At 47.4% G+C, this 15,946-nt stretch overlaps 1 pseudogene; it reads right to left on the bottom strand.

Annotated features, from left to right (window-relative positions):
• The window catches only part of LOC121583088, a 254,041-nt pseudogene that overhangs the window by 147,788 nt on the left and 90,307 nt on the right, over positions 1-15,946 (bottom strand).

Below are 15,946 nucleotides of genomic sequence, written 5' to 3'. Positions count from 1 at the left end.
TTCTGGATCATCCAAATGCACTCTAGCAAACTTCAGACGGGCCTGGACATGTACTGGCTTAAGCATGGGGAAACGTCTGGCACTGCATGATTTGAGTCCCTGGCGGCGTAGTGTGTTACTGATGGTAGGCTTTGTTACTTTGGTCCCAGCTCTCTGCAGGTCATTCACTAGGTCCCCCCGTGTGGTTCTGGGATTTTTGCTCACCGTTCTTGTGATCATTTTGACCCCACGGGGTGAGATCTTGCGTGGAGCCCCAGATCGATGGAGATTATCAGTGGTCTTGTATGTCTTCCATTTCCTAATATTTGCTCCCACAGTTGATTTCTTCAAACCAAGCTGCTTACCTATTGCAGATTCAGTCTTCCCAGCCTGGTGCAGGTCTACAATTTTGTTTCTGGTGTCCTTTGACAGCTCTTTGGTCTTGGCCATAGTGGAGTTTGGAGTGTGACTGTTTGAGGTTGTGGACAGGTGTCTTTTATACTGATAACAAGTTCAAACAGGTGCCATTAATACAGGTAACAAGTGGAGGACAGAAGAGCCTCTTAAAGAAGAAGTTACAGGTCTGTGAGAGCCAGAAATCTTGCTTGTTTGTAGGTGACCAAATACTTATTTTCCACCATAATTTGCAAATAAATTCATTAAAAATCCTACAATGTGATTTTCTGGAATTTGTTTTCTCAATTTGTCTGTCATAGTTGACGTGTACCTATGATGAAAATGACAGGCCTCTCTCATCTTTTTAAGTGGGAGAACTTGCACAATTGGTGGCTGACTAAATACTTTTTTTCCCCACTGTAAGTAATTATAACGTCATAACGAATCATGCTAAAAAAAATACAGTTGAGAGGAATATGTTAGTTAATGTAGAGACAAACGATTATGCATATTTTTTTGTCATTAAGTTAATTTACGAGAATCGCTATTTAGCAAGCTAGCTGACTAGCCAGCTAGCTAGCTAGCTTTATGGCCGTTGTGACATGAGTATGAAATTGTACTTCCTGTAGTTAAATGTTTTAGGGACTCCTGAGAAAACCAGAAAACCAGGCTGTCGTCTTGTGAAACAGTGGATATAAATAATCTAGCTAGCTAAAGCTCAAGAGGAAGCTCAATGTTCAAGATGGCAGGTAGCTTAGTGGATAAGAGCGTTGTGCCAGTAACCGGAAGGTCGCTGGTTCTAATCCCCGAGCCGACTAGGTGAAAAATCTGTCGATGTGCCCTTGAGCAAGGCACTTAACCCTAATTGCTCCAGTAAGCCGCTCTGGGTAAGAGCGTCTGCTAAAATGTAAATCTAAAGACTGTAAGCTTGCCTAGCTGATATTTGCCATGCAATGCAGCTGAAGTAACATAGCTAGTAACTATTTTATTGTGTAGTGGATGATAAAAATACCTCTATGGCTATGGATGTGTAGCTAGCTATGTAGCCGATCTGTGTATGGACCCTAAAACATTTGGTATAAATATTAGTTCAGAACCTAGCTATGAACCTCAGCTATCATAGCCGGTTGTATCGACTTCAAAACAGTCTGAATGGCATCAATAAAGCCAATGGATTGAGTAGAATATAATCAGGGGTGCACATAACGGGTATGCAAGTACGCAAGCGCGACAAAAATCAGGAATGCGTAATGCCACTTGTGTTACTACGCTCCTTTGCGTACTTGACCGATCTTCTCATCTAACCTTACACATGACATGTTGCTTGTCAACTACTGTCAGGAATGTCCAAAAAGCAACAGACATTAAGCAGCTTCTTTGGCGTTTCGCCACCTACAAAGAAACACCAACTGGAGCCAGAGCCGAAGAAAATAATTTTTTCGGAAAAGTGGCTCCAAGATGTGCAGTGGCTTGAAGCTAACGATGAGCGCACTGAAATGTGGTGCAAGATTTGCTTCTCAAATCCACATCTAGCAGACAAAACAGGTGCATTTTATAAAGGCTCAAAGAATTTCAACCATCCTTTATTTGACAAACATGAAAAGAGCAAGGAGCACACGAATGTGGCGCAAGCCATTGCTAATAAACAAGCTAGCCGAGAAGAAATGTCCAGTCGCCCACTTGCCAGATGGCGAGACAAGCTGAATGAAGAACAGCGGCAAGCTCTGTTTAATAATTTTCTCCTCGCCTTCCATAAAGCTAAACACGCACGTCCCATGTCTTCCTATTCTGAGGATGTTCCTTTACTGAAGCGGCTAGGAGTAAATGTCGGAGGTGCATATCATTCGCGTGAAGGGGGTACACGGCTCATGCAGAGCATCGCTCACACCATCAGCGGAGAGTTACGAGCCAAGTTTCAGTCTGCTGAATTTTGGGGGCTGCTTTTTGATGGATCTGAGGACATCACAAAAACTGAGCAGGAAATCGTTTACATTGTGTCTGTGTCCAGCAACGGAGAGTTTACTTCGGACTTTATTGGACTGATTGAATTGGGTGCTGACCGAACAGCGCAGGCCATAACAGACGGACTTGTGAGACTTTTCCAGGACACAGGCTTGGATGACTGGACAACAAAGTTGATCGCTGTGTGCACAGACGGGGCTGCTGTCAACGTAGGTATCTACAACGGCGTTGTGCCAAAACTCCGGCAACTTGCTGCGGTTGGAGACTCCCTTGTGCACATTCTGTGCACCGCACACACACTGGAGAATTGCGCGAAATCAGCTGATCGCAACGTTCCTTACTGTGAGACATTTAATCGCTCTGTGGTCAAGCTGCTGCAGTTTTATTTACAAAAATGTGGAGCAAAAAGAACTTCTGCACTGAATAAGCTATGTGAAGAAAATGGGATCTCCTTTGTGAAACTGGGTAAGTTTCATAATATCAGATGGTCTGCATGGAGGCATGAAACACTGTTAAAAATATCAAGACTATTGCCAGCCATTAAAATGCAACTGGATACGAGTGATCACAGTGACTTGCAGCATATCTGCACAGAGCGTTTTCAGTGCTTTCTGTCAAACATGCTTGACATTTGCAACATTTTGAAGACCACATCCATTAGGTTTCAGAAGGAAAAGCTGACCATTGGAGAATGTAAGGATGAACTCATGGTGGCCATTGGACAGTTCACACTTCTCCTTGATGGTGAAAGCCACAGGGCACACACTGTTTCCAATGCTGATGCTGACAGAGACAAGACACACTTACTCAGGGGGTTAATTGAAGAGTTTGAAATCAGATATGACTCCCTCAAGTCATGTGATCATTTCTTAGTATTTGATCCTTCAACATGGCCTCAGGAAATGCAAGACCTCCACAGTTTTGGAAACATAACAGTTTGCAGCATTCTCAAGAAATATGAGGCCACCTTGCAACTTGACAAAGATGCCACTGTGACAGAATGGATGCGCTTAAAGCAGGCAGGAAAACGCCTGGGAGCCTCTTCTGTGTATGACTTGGTCCAAATAGTAAATACAAGTAACCCAGATGCTTACTCCAACATCAACAAGGTGGTTAAGCTGTCTCTTACACTGCCTTTAAGCAGTGCAGCTTGTGAGAGGGGATTCTCACATCTCAACATAATAAAAACCAAGTACAGATCTCGTCTCTCAGCCCTGATGCACATTCACCTGTCAAAGCAGACCACAGAGACATTTGACCCAAAGCCTGCTGTTGACCTGTGGATGGAGACAGCTAATCGGAGGCTCAACCAAGGACAGGGAGGTGCATCTGCAGCATCTTCATCATCTACCATGCAGGAAGCTGAAGCAGAGGACAGTGGGGGACGACACTGAAGAGGACAGTGGTGGCGGCACTGAGGAGGACAGTGGTGGCGGCACTGAGGAGGACAGTGGTGGCGGCACTGAGGAGGACAGTGAGGAAGACTGCACTTATTAAGACCACGCTACATATGGGGTGAGACCAGACACCATCTGCTGGTACTCACCTGAGTAACTCACTGAAAAAGTTATGTGCATCCCTGAATATAATATAACTTTATTGTGCCGAGGATGCAAGTCGTATAAACATGTAGTTATTACCAAGCATGAGTTCCCCACATTGTAGCCTGTACATTGAATATATTCACTGATCATGTACTCTACCTTGGCAAATAAAGGTGCGGTTCAGGTATGAATGTCTGTGAGACATTATTTTTCAGTCATATCCAATACCAGGAGTATCAACTCCAGTCTTTGAATGATGCATGTATGTATTACAATTATACATTTCAAAAGTGTTTACCAAGCCTGCTCCTGGGACATCAATGGTTACGCATTGTAACTATGCAATAGAATAGATTTGTAAGTTAAAGGCTGATTTGTAATTCATATATACAGAAACAGAATAAAAAATAACAGTACACTACACTTCATGTGCATGTAAATACTCACAGGTTCATATCAATATCTAATTACCAACATCAGCACTGATCTGAAGACACATGATAGATGTAGTATTTCATCAAATGAGATACTTAATTTCAACCAGTAGAGAATGTGGACCAATTCCAGTAGATCATGTGAAATGCTTTATTGAAAGAAGTTCATTATCCAAGTGTTATAAATACATAATACATGCATTATAAATATTGTAATATATTATAAAAACAAGTTCAATTTGTACTTCAATGCACATCTGGTGTGCATTATCAAATCTGAGGAAGAAAGAGAAGGTGGGGAGAGAGATGTGTCAAGGTAGATGTAGGTGGGTGTGGTGGTGGAATCAGGCGCAGGACGCAGAACGTTAGTCCAACAGACTTTAGTAGATGCACACAAAAACAATCACGAATAAATGCCCTGAGGCGAAACCTCCGCACGTAGGCGAAAATAACGGGCGCACTAACAACGGGTGCGACAAAACACTCCAAACAATATGGAGAAATAGCTCAACCGAGCAAACAGTAGAATAACAGCCTACCGGCACGACAGTAAAACAATAACACACAACACTAGACAAACACAACGAGAACTTATAGGACACTAATTACACTAAACGATAACAGGTGTAACAACAATCAGACAAAAGCAACGAACATAGAAACATGCAACGGTGGCAGCTAGTATTCGAGACGACGAACGCCGAAGCCTGCCCGAGCAAGGAAGAGAGGCAGCCTCGGCCGAAAACCGTGACAGTACCCCCCCTTGACGCGCGGCTCCAGACGTGCGCCGACTCCGGCCTCGGGGACGACCAGGAGGACGCGGAGCAGGGTGCGTCGGGTGCCCACGATGGAATTCCGTCAGGAGAGACGGGTCCAAAATGTCTCTCCTCGGCACCCAGCACCGTTCCTCCGGGCCGTACCCCTCCCACTCCACTAGATATTGGAGACCCCCATCCGACGTCTCGAATCCAAGATGGACCGCACGGAGTGCGCCGGTGCCCCTCGATGTCCAATGGGGGCGGAGGGAGTCTCCCTGATCTCACTTTGTTGGAGTGGGCCAGCTACCACCGGCCTGAGAAGAGACACATGGAACGAGGGGTTAATACTTTTATACTCAACAGGTAGTTGTAATTTGTAACACACCTCGTTCAACCTTCTCAGGACTTTAAATGGCCCTACAAACCGCCGACCCAGTTTCCGACAGGGCAGGCGGAGGGGCAGGTTTCTGGTAGAGAGCCAGACTCGATCACCAGGTGCGTACACCGGTCCTCACTGCGGTGGAGATCGGCGCTCGCCTTATGACGACGGAGGGGCCCGCTGCAGGTGGACGTGTGCAGCGTTCCATGTCTCCTCCGAGCGCCGCACCCACTCATCCACCGCAGGAGCCTCGATCTGGCTCTGCTGCCAAGGTGCCAGAACCGGCTGGTAACCCAACACACATTGGAAAGGGGTTAGGTTAGTGGAGGAATGGCGTAGGGGAATTCTGGGCCATTTCGGCCCAGGGAACGTACCTGGCCCACTCCTCCGGCCGGTCCTGGCAGTATGTTCTAAGAAACCTACCCACATCCTGGTTCACACGTTCCACCTGCCCATTACTCTCCGGGTGGTAACCCGAGGTGAGGCTCACCGAGACCCCCAACCGCTCCATAAAAGCTCTCCAGACTCTGGAGGTAAATTGGGGACCTCGATCAGACACAATATCCTCGGGTACCCCGTAGTGCGGAACACATGGGTGAATAGTGCTTCGGCGGTTTGCAGGGCAGTAGGAAGGCCCGGCATAGGGAGCAAACGACAGGCCTTAGAAAACCGGTCCACAACGACCAGTATAGTGGTATTCCCCTGTGAAGGAGGAAGGTCAGTGAGGAAATCCACCGAGAGGTGAGACCATGGTCGTTGTGGAACGGGCAGGGGTAGTAACTTACCCCTAGGCAGATGTCTAGGCGCCTTACACTGGGCGCACACCGAGCAGGAGGAAACATAAACCCTCACATCCCTCGCCAACGTGGGCCACCAGTACTTGGCACTAAGACAGTGCACTGTCCGGCCGATACCAGGGTGTCCAGAGGAGGGTGACGTGTGAGCCCAATAGATCAATCGATCCCGAACCTCGAGCGGAACGTACTTCCGACCCTCCGGGCATTGAGGTGGACTAGGGTCGGTGCGTAACGCCCACTTGAGTTCAGCATCGACCTCCCACACTACCGGTGCCACCAGACAAGACTCCGGCAGTATGGGAGTGGGCTCCACGGACCTCTCCTCCGTGTCATACCGCCGAGACAGTGCGTCTGCCTTACCGTTCTGTGACCCAGGGATGTACGTGATCTTAAATGTGAACCGGGTCAAAAACATATTCCACCTCGCCTGGCGAGGGTTCAGCCTCCTCGCTGCCCGGATGTACTCCAGGTTATGGTGGTCCGTCAAAATGAGGAAAGGGTGTTGAGCCCCCTCAAGCCAGTGCCTCCACACCTTTAGGGCCTGTACCACGGCTAACAGCTCCCTGTCCCCTACGTCATACTTTCGCTCCGCCGGACTGAGCTTCTTGGAATAAAAAGCACAGGGGCGGAGTTTAGGTGGCGCGCCGGACCGTTGCGAAAGCACGGCTCCTACACCGGCCTCTGACGCGTCCACCTCTACCTGAAATGGCAAAGAGGATCCGGATGCGCCAGCACCAGGGCCCGAGGTAAACAGGTCCTTCAGCCTCCCAAACGCCCTGTCCGCCTCGGCTGACCACTGCAGACGCACTGACCCCCCTTCAAAAGAGACGTTATGGGAGCTGCCACCTGTCCAAAACCCCAGATAAACCTCCGGTAGTAATTCGCAAACCCCAAAAACTGCTGCACCTCCTTCACAGTGGTTGGCGTTTGCCAATTACGCACGGCTGACACCCGGTCTACCTCCATCTTCACCCCTGACGCAGACAACTGATAACCCAAAAAGGAGACCGACTCCTGGAAGAACAGACACTTCTCTGCCTTTACATACAGGTCGTGCTCCAACAGCCTCCGCAACCCTCGGCGCACCAGGGCCACATGCTCGACTCGGGTAGGCGAGTACACGAGAATGTCATCTATGTACACGACCACCCCCTGCCCCTGCATGTCCCTGAAGATCTCATCCACGAATGATTGGAAAACTGAAGGAGCGTTCATCAACCCGTATGGCATGACAAGATACTCGTAATGGCCCGAGGTGGTACTAAAGGCTGTCTTCCATTCATCGCCCCCTAATGCGCACCCAAGTTATGCGCGCTCCTGAGATCTAATTTAGTGAAGAAACGCGCCCCGTGCAATGACTCCGTCATGGTCGCAATCAGCGGGAGTGGATAACTGTACTTCACCGTGATCTGATTGAGACCACGGTAGTCAATGCACGGGCGTAACCCCCATCCTTTTTCTTCACAAAAAAGAAACTCGAGGACGCAGGGGGAAGTGGAGGCCGTATGTATCCTTGTCTCAGAGATTCGTCTATGTAAGTCTCCATAGCTCTCTTCTCCTCCTGAGACAGAGGATACACATGGCTCCGTGGGAGCGCAACTCCTGCCTGGAGGTCTATCGCACAATCTCCCTGCCTATGGGGAGGCAACTGCGTCGCCCTCGACTTACTGAACACAATAGCCAAATCCCCATACTCAGGGGGAACGTGCAATGCGGGCACCTGGTTTGGACTCTCCACCGAGGTAGCCCCTACGGAAACGCCTAAACATCGACCCCACACACTGGGCAGACCACTCCATCAGAGCCCTCTCCTGCCACGAAATAGATGGGTTATGGGTACTCAACCAGGGCATGCCCAGCACCACCGGATACGCAGGCGAGTCGATCAGAAATAGCTGGATCATCTCCTGATGACCCCCTGCGCACACATCCTAAGTGGCGCCGTGACCTCCTGATCAAGCCTGCACCCAACGGACGGCTATCTAGGGCATGAACGGGGAAGGGAACGTCAACAGGGAGAAGGGGAATCCCTAAGGCTAAACAAAATTTCTTATCAACAAAATTCCCAGCCACGCCTGAATCTACCAGCGCCTTATGCTGGGAATGAGGTGCTACCTGTGGAAAACGCACAGGCATACAGAAGTGTGCAACAGAGAGCTCTGGGTGAGTGGGGCGCCTACTCACCTGGAAGGACTCCCCAGTGCGGGACCTGTCATCTTCTCCCCTAGGAGGCCATCCCCAGCACCTAGCCGCGGTGTGTCCTCCCCGACCACAGTTGGTGCAGGAGATGGACCCCCTCGTCATCCGACCCCTCCTCTCTCTGCGCCAGCGCCCCGAGCTCCATGGGGCACGGCTCGGAGGCGCTGGAGGGTGAAATGGACGGACCCCCTCGGGACGTCCGCGGGTAGCTAGCAGGGTATCCAGCCTGATGGACATGTCGACCAACTGGTCGAACGAGAGGCTGGTGTCCCTACAGGCCAGCTCCCTACGGACGTCCTCACGTAGACTACATCGGTAGTGATCGATGAGGGCCCGCTCATTCCACCCTCGCATCCGCCGCTTGAGTACGGAATTCTAAGGCGAACTCCTGGGCACTCCTCTTCCCCTGCCGGAGGCAGAACAGACACTCCCCCGCCGCTTTCCCCTCCGGGGGATGGTCAAACACACCGAGCAGGGGAAGAGGAGTGCCCAGGAGTTCGCCTTAGAATTCCGTACTCTAGCGGCGGATGCAGGGTGGAATGAGCGGGCCCTGAAGCGGCGGGAGAACTCGTCGTAGGTGATGGTGGTAGCGTCGATTCTCCTCCACTCTGCGTTGGCCCATTCCAACGCCTTACCGGAAAGGCAGGAGATCAGGGCGGACACGCTCTCGTGTCCCGAGGGCGCCGGGTGCACGGTGGCCAGGTAAAGCTCCACCTGGAGAAGGAATCCCTGACACCCGGCAGCGGTCCCATCGTAGGCCCTCGGGAGCGAGAGTCGAACTCCTCTGGGTTCCGGAGCGGGAATGGGCTGACTTGCCGATGGTGCGGGCAGGGAGGATGGTGGTGGAGGTGTCCCTCGGGTCTCCCAGCCTCGGATGGTGGTGATCACCTCCTGCAGTGCGGACCCCATCCGCAGGATCTGGTCATTCTGCTCGCGGACCCGGTCCTCCAGCGTCGCCTGTGCTGCTGCGGCACCTGCTGATTCCATTCTTGTGGTGTGTTATTCTGTCAAGGTAGATGTAGGTGGGTGTGGTGGTGGAATCAGGCGCAGGACGCAGAACGTTAGTCCAACAGACTTTAGTAGATGCACACAAAAACAATCACGAATAAATGCCCTGAGGCGAAACCTCCGCACGTAGGCAAAAATAACGGGCGCACTAACAGGTGCGACAAAACACTCCAAACAATATGGAGAAATAGCTCAACCGAGCAAACAGTAGAATAACAGCCTACCGGCACGACAGTAAAACAATAACACACAACACTAGACAAACACAACGAGAACTTATAGGACACTAATTACACTAAACGATAACAGGTGTAACAACAATCAGACAAAAGCAAACGAACATAGAAACATGCAACGGTGGCAGCTAGTATTCCGGAGACGACGAACGCCGAAGCCTGCCCGAGCAAGTAAGAGAGGCAGCCTCGGCCGAAACCGTGACAAGATGTGAGTGTGTAAAAGACAGAAAGGGAAAGAGGTAAGAACAGAGGAACAGGGAAGACAGCATATGATTAATCAATTACAGTGCTGCTAAACTTCATATTATCTCAGTTCATCACAATGACATAATACTGTCTCTAGCGGTGTCTCCTAACCAGCCTTGGGTCCCAAGTTGGCCCGAAGGTTATCTTAAGGTTGAGGTGGCGATGACGAGACTGGGGGTTGGCATCCTCTCTCACATGAAAACATACCTGCAGCCGAGAGAGAGATGGAGAGAGAGAATAAAAAAACAAGGCTTAATCATGCTAACACTCTCAGTCATCATAATCATCAGGAGGTGAAATGCAAAACTGACCTTGGATCATTAACTCTGGGACTACTACATCTCTATCTGTATTTCAATGTAAAGCATCTCTTTAATAATACTTCCTGTTGACCCGACCAAGTGACCTCACACCTCTGATCATGCTGTGCCTTCTATGTCTCAACCAGTTCAGATGTGGGAGGGTTTCACCGACACAGCTGATATTACCTAGGGGATTTAGGGAGAAGGGTGGAGAGGAATGAAGTATTTGTATTTATTTGTATTTATTATGGATCCCCATTAGCTGCTGCCTTGCCACTCTTCCTGGGGTACGGCAAAATGAAAGCAGTTATACAATTTTTCAAACATTACAATATATTCATAACAGATTTCACAACACACTAAGTGTGTGCCCTCAGGCTCCTACTGAAGTAAAGGAGAGAGAATGTTATTGAGAACATAAGGTAGTTAAAGAGACAGTGTTCAACAGGAATCTGTGTGTGTGGCCTCACCTGGTGTCCACACTAAGTGGCTGCAGAGTACTTTATACTGAAAAACAAGCACAGACAAAAGAGGACAAACAATATAGCGTAGTTATATAAATAGAAATAATGAAGTGTCCATGGTTGGTCCTCTTGCCTATTCTTTGAAGGTGGAAGGAGCCACAGTTAAACACCTGAGCCTGCTTGCTGCACAACACAATCCATCAATCAGATTGATACAGTGTGTAGGTGGGTTAAAGGGTGTCTAATTGTTCTAAATTTTTTCAATATGGGTGACTCTTAAAAGATCCTGTTTTGTTTTTGTACACACGTCACCCTTACCTGAACAGCACCGTCACCTGACAAGTAGAAACTGGGAATTGAATTACTGCAGTTGATATAGCTAAGTAAATGGAATAATACTCTTATTGCAATATGGATGGCTCTTAAACGAGCATTTGTTTGTGCATAGTGTAATCTATGTTGTTGCCAGGGAACAGCAGGAGGTGAAGATCTCCCGCACACGGATTGCCTCCCTGGCAACATCCTGCAGAGCAGCAGATCTCTCCTCTGGCACACGGCGGCGAGTTGCAGATCCCTTCCTGGTCCTCGTGTCCATCTTCAAGAAGTTATGCAGGACACAGGCAGCCTTCACACACGCCTGAATTCCCCCAGCAGGCAGTCCCAGATGGCTCTGGTCAACCAACCGTGCAGTGCCCTACACGGTAACTGTAGGCAATTGATTTGAAGGAATCTACAGTTGCAAGGTATCTGTAGGAATATGGGAGATAATGTCATTATTCAACTTTTACATCACCAGGTCATTGTGGATTACTAAAGCATAATAGCTCTTATAACAAATCATGATAACGTCGGATAGATACTGTAGATGCATGTGCACACACATGCATGTGTAGCATGTGACAGCAGCAGGATCATATCAGGGATAGCATCACAAATGAATACCTAAATACCACTAGAAGCTTGATGATGAGTTGATCATTTGATTCAGCTGTGTAATGCTAAGGCAAAAACTAAAATGTGCACCCAGGACCAGGACTGAGAACCACTGCTCTTTATTGGGACCTCTACATCTGCAGACAGGCTTTCACAGCTCTCTGTATCTGAGGACAGAAAAGATCACATGAAACAGACTTCATTATACTCAAAATAGACAGCACTGAATATTATGTTAGTATTATCTCTGTCCTGACTTCTAGGGACTGGAACTAAAAGTACCTGCCCTATCCAGAATAGCCTACTCTCTCCCTTCTTTGACAGTTGGAGCTGCTATCCTTTCACCCTCCTCCATGGTTGTTAGCTAGCTACCAACAAATCCATTTGGAGTTTGTGTTTAGCCAGCTAATATGAAGTTAGGTAGCTGGTGATATTTAATTCACTTAGCTAGTTAGCTATAGAGTATGTAAAGTTGGCTAGATAGCTAGCTACGTTAGCAGCTCATTTGAGTTAGCCTGCACTGTAGCTAGCTAGCTAATAATACATCTTTTTTTTTGTACATTTTAAAAATATATTTACTTACTTGAATAGGTTCTCCCTGCCATGTGGACGATTGAAGACAGGGCAACAATGTTTTTTTGGTCACCAGAGCGGTTTAGAGCGTATTACTATTTGCCTGTGAATACATTCATGAAACGGAGAATGGGTTAAACTATTTACCCATTTAATAACCAGACCTTCATACAAACTTGCTATGCTGAGTTATTGATGCATAATCAAACAAGCTGCCATATGCTGCCAGCATGCCCACAAGCGAGCCAATCTGGGAGGCCCGAAGCGGCACGCGACAATTGACCACATGCTAGTGTACACGAACTGTAAACCCGCCTCGCGGGGATTGCGAGTTGTGAGTCAACACACGCATCACTAGCTTATGCCTAGTACCAACACTATGTCCAATGTAGAATGTATTCTGAGCAAAATCTAACCATTGTACCTGTTGCACCATGAAGAATCATGTCCTTTCTAGTGATACACCTGACCAGGGTATGCATTGTACAGTTAGTAGGGCGTAGGACAAGATATTGCTTGTGGTAAAATGATTTTAAAATATCAAGACACATAAACAGCTTATTTTTCCCCATACATAGTCTCTGTGCATTTTATCTCCTAGGCAGCCATGGCCAATGTATTAATTCACAGTGCACGACACAACACAAACAGACACACTCTTTTCACTAGCTGCTAATGTTCCCTGAAATGTGTTCATTTGCTGCTTGGCCATAAGAGCAAAATGAGTAAATATTCAATTAATGCCACTTTCCTACAGACACACACTCTCAGACTATAGAGCTTAAAGTGAGTTTACCACATGCACATTTTCTCCCGCTCTCCGTTTCCCTTTTTCCCCCTCTCCCTCTCTTTCTCTACGGAAAAGCTGCTAAAGGAGGCATTTATAGTTGCATCTTTCTTAGATGGAGTCAGAGGCATGGTGACAGAGCCAAAATGGAGCCTTGACCCGAGCCAGTCGCTCTCTTTCCTCTGTGAAATTGGGAAAGTTGACGGCACATGGGTGCCTCTGATTTAAAACGACAGTACCTTAGTGCAATGGGCCAAAACTAAGACTCCTTGGGAGCTTGAAAATCTAATTGAATTTGGACATTTTTTTAACCTATTTTCATCCACTCTGAGTCTCTGTCTCTCTTTCTTTCTCCACTTGCTGCTCTATTCTTCCTGTCGCTCTCCCCTCTCTGACTTCTCTTTTGTCTCTCCTCTCTAGCTTCTCCCTACCTCCATTCTTCCCTCCCTCCCTCTCTCATTCTTTCTGAGAGTGCCACATTAAGATTTCTTGCACCTTACACATTTCTAAGGAGCAGAGGGAAAAGAGAATCCCCAAAAGACTCTTTGGCAGTTTTCAAATTCAGTCCTGGAAGAAAACAAGTGTCCACTTCAGAACCTCTTTAAAGAAGATGAGAATGAACAAAGCCATTCTAAACTGACATTTGTGAATGCAAAAGAGAGAAAGATGAAAAGAGAGAAAGATGAAAAAAATCACATTCATATCTCTTATTTTTTACCCCATAATTTCTTTTCTTTTATGGCTTTAAGAATTCCCTGTGAGGAATTATAGAATATTAATGGGACTGGGCTCTCGGTCATCTTTAAGTGACTTTGTTGAGTGACTTTGTTGAGCTTCACAATACATTTTAGATACTTTCGGGTGACTTGGACATGATGTGAGAAAAATGCTAATATCGGAACAAGGACTTGGATAGGATTTGTGCCATAAATGCTAAAACATTAGCATTTGAAAACAGTGCCAGGAAAATAAAACCAATGCATGGTTTGTAGTAGATTGTGTAATTTTGTAATATGGGTGAACTATCCCTTTAAGACAGGCCCACTTCCAATAGACAATTTAACTAGACTGACAGTTGATTGGAGTGGAAGCAATTTATGAGGGAGTTAAGTCAAGAGAGCGTTGAGGAGAAGAAGAGTACCCCACTGAAATGAGATGGAGGTCAAGGCCCAGTGCAGTCAAAAACGGGATTTTCCTGTGTTTGATTTACACTCAGTGGCCATGGCAGGATGGGGCCATGGACTCATGCTGCTTATGCCAAATCCTGACTCTGCCATCAACATGACGCAACAGGAACCGGGATTCGTCGGACCGAGCTAAGTTTTTCAACTCCTCAATTGCCCAGTGTTGGTGATCGCGTGCCCACTGGAGCTGCTTCATCTTGTTTTTAGCTGATAGGAGTGGAACCCGGTGTGGATGCCTGCGGCAACAGCCCATCCGTGACAAGGACCGACGAGTTGTGCGTTCCGAGATGCCGTTCTGCACACCACTGTTGCACTGCGCTGTAATTTGCCTGTTTGTGTCCCGCCTGTTAGCTTGCACGATTCTTACCATTCTCCTTCGACCTCTCATCAACAAGCTGTTTTCACCCACAGGACTGCCGCTGACTGGATGTTTTTTGTTTGTCGCATCATTCTCGCTGCATTGTCGTGTGTGAAAAGCCTAGGAGGCCGGCCGTTTGTGGGATAATGGAACCGGCAAGCCTGGCACCGACAATCATATCACGCTCAACGTCGCTTAGTTCACTTGTTTTGCCCATCCTAACGTTCAATCGAACAGTAACTGAATGCCTCGAGGCCTGTCTCCCTGTTTTATATAGCAAGACACGACCATGTGACTCACTGTCTGTAGGAGCAAACCATTTTCGTGAATGGGGTGGTGTACCTAATAAACTGGGGGGGAATGGGGGTCTGTTACCCCCAGCAGGTAGAGCCTGTGATTGGCTGGCCCTGGTCAGCTTACTGCTTACTGAGTTCCCTGGCAAACTGGTCCGTAACACGTACAGTGAGCTCCAAAAGTATTGGGACAGTGACACATTTTTTGTTTTGGCTCTGTACTCCGCCACTTTGCATTATTTTGTGCCCAATAGAAATCAATGGTAAATAATGTATTGTGTCATTTTGGAGTCACTTATTGTAAATAAGAATAGAATATGTTTCTAAACACTTCTACATTAATGTGGATGCTACCATGATTACGGATAACCCTGAATGAATCGTGAATAATGATGAGTGAGAAAGTTACAGAGGCAAAAATATCATATCCCCTGTTATTGTAATGGTGTCTTAGGGTTATGATATTTGTGCGTCTGTGACTTTTGGTCTCCACACCTTGTTATTGGATTTTCAACATTGCAGAACCAATTTTATTTTTGTAAACTTAAGTTTACAATTGTATTTTGGAAAATAAAGACAAATGGCATAGACAAAATTATTGTCACCCTGGAGCTAGTACTTGTTTGCACAGCCTTTGGCCAAGATAACTGCCAACAAATGGTTATTGTAACCATCAATGAGCACGCTGCACCTTTCTACTGGCAATTTGGCCCACTCTTCATCAGCAAACTGATCTTATTCTTGAATGTTTGAGGGATGCCCTCCACCAACTGCTGTTTTCGACTCTCGCCATAGGTTATGGATGGGATTCAGATCTGGACTCTTCACTGGCCACTCCAGAACAGTCCAGAGTTTCTTCTTGAACTATTCCAGGGTGCTTTTTCTGTGTGTTTTGGGTTGTTGTCCTACTGGAAGACCCACAACCTTCAACATAGACACCATTTTTGGACACAGGGTCGAACACTGCACTCCAAAACACTTTGATAATCTGCTGATTTCATGATGTCTGCTGATTTCACAATTTCACATTCAAGGCTCCCAGTACCAGAGGCAGCCCTACGCATTATCAAACCTCGCCCATAATTGATGGTAGGGTGAATGTTATTTTCTTTGA

This window comes from Coregonus clupeaformis, chromosome 18, assembly GCF_020615455.1.
Source record: "Coregonus clupeaformis isolate EN_2021a chromosome 18, ASM2061545v1, whole genome shotgun sequence".
In the NCBI taxonomy this organism is placed as follows: domain Eukaryota; kingdom Metazoa; phylum Chordata; class Actinopteri; order Salmoniformes; family Salmonidae; genus Coregonus; species Coregonus clupeaformis.
This window is presented reverse-complemented; position numbering and strand designations above follow the sequence as displayed.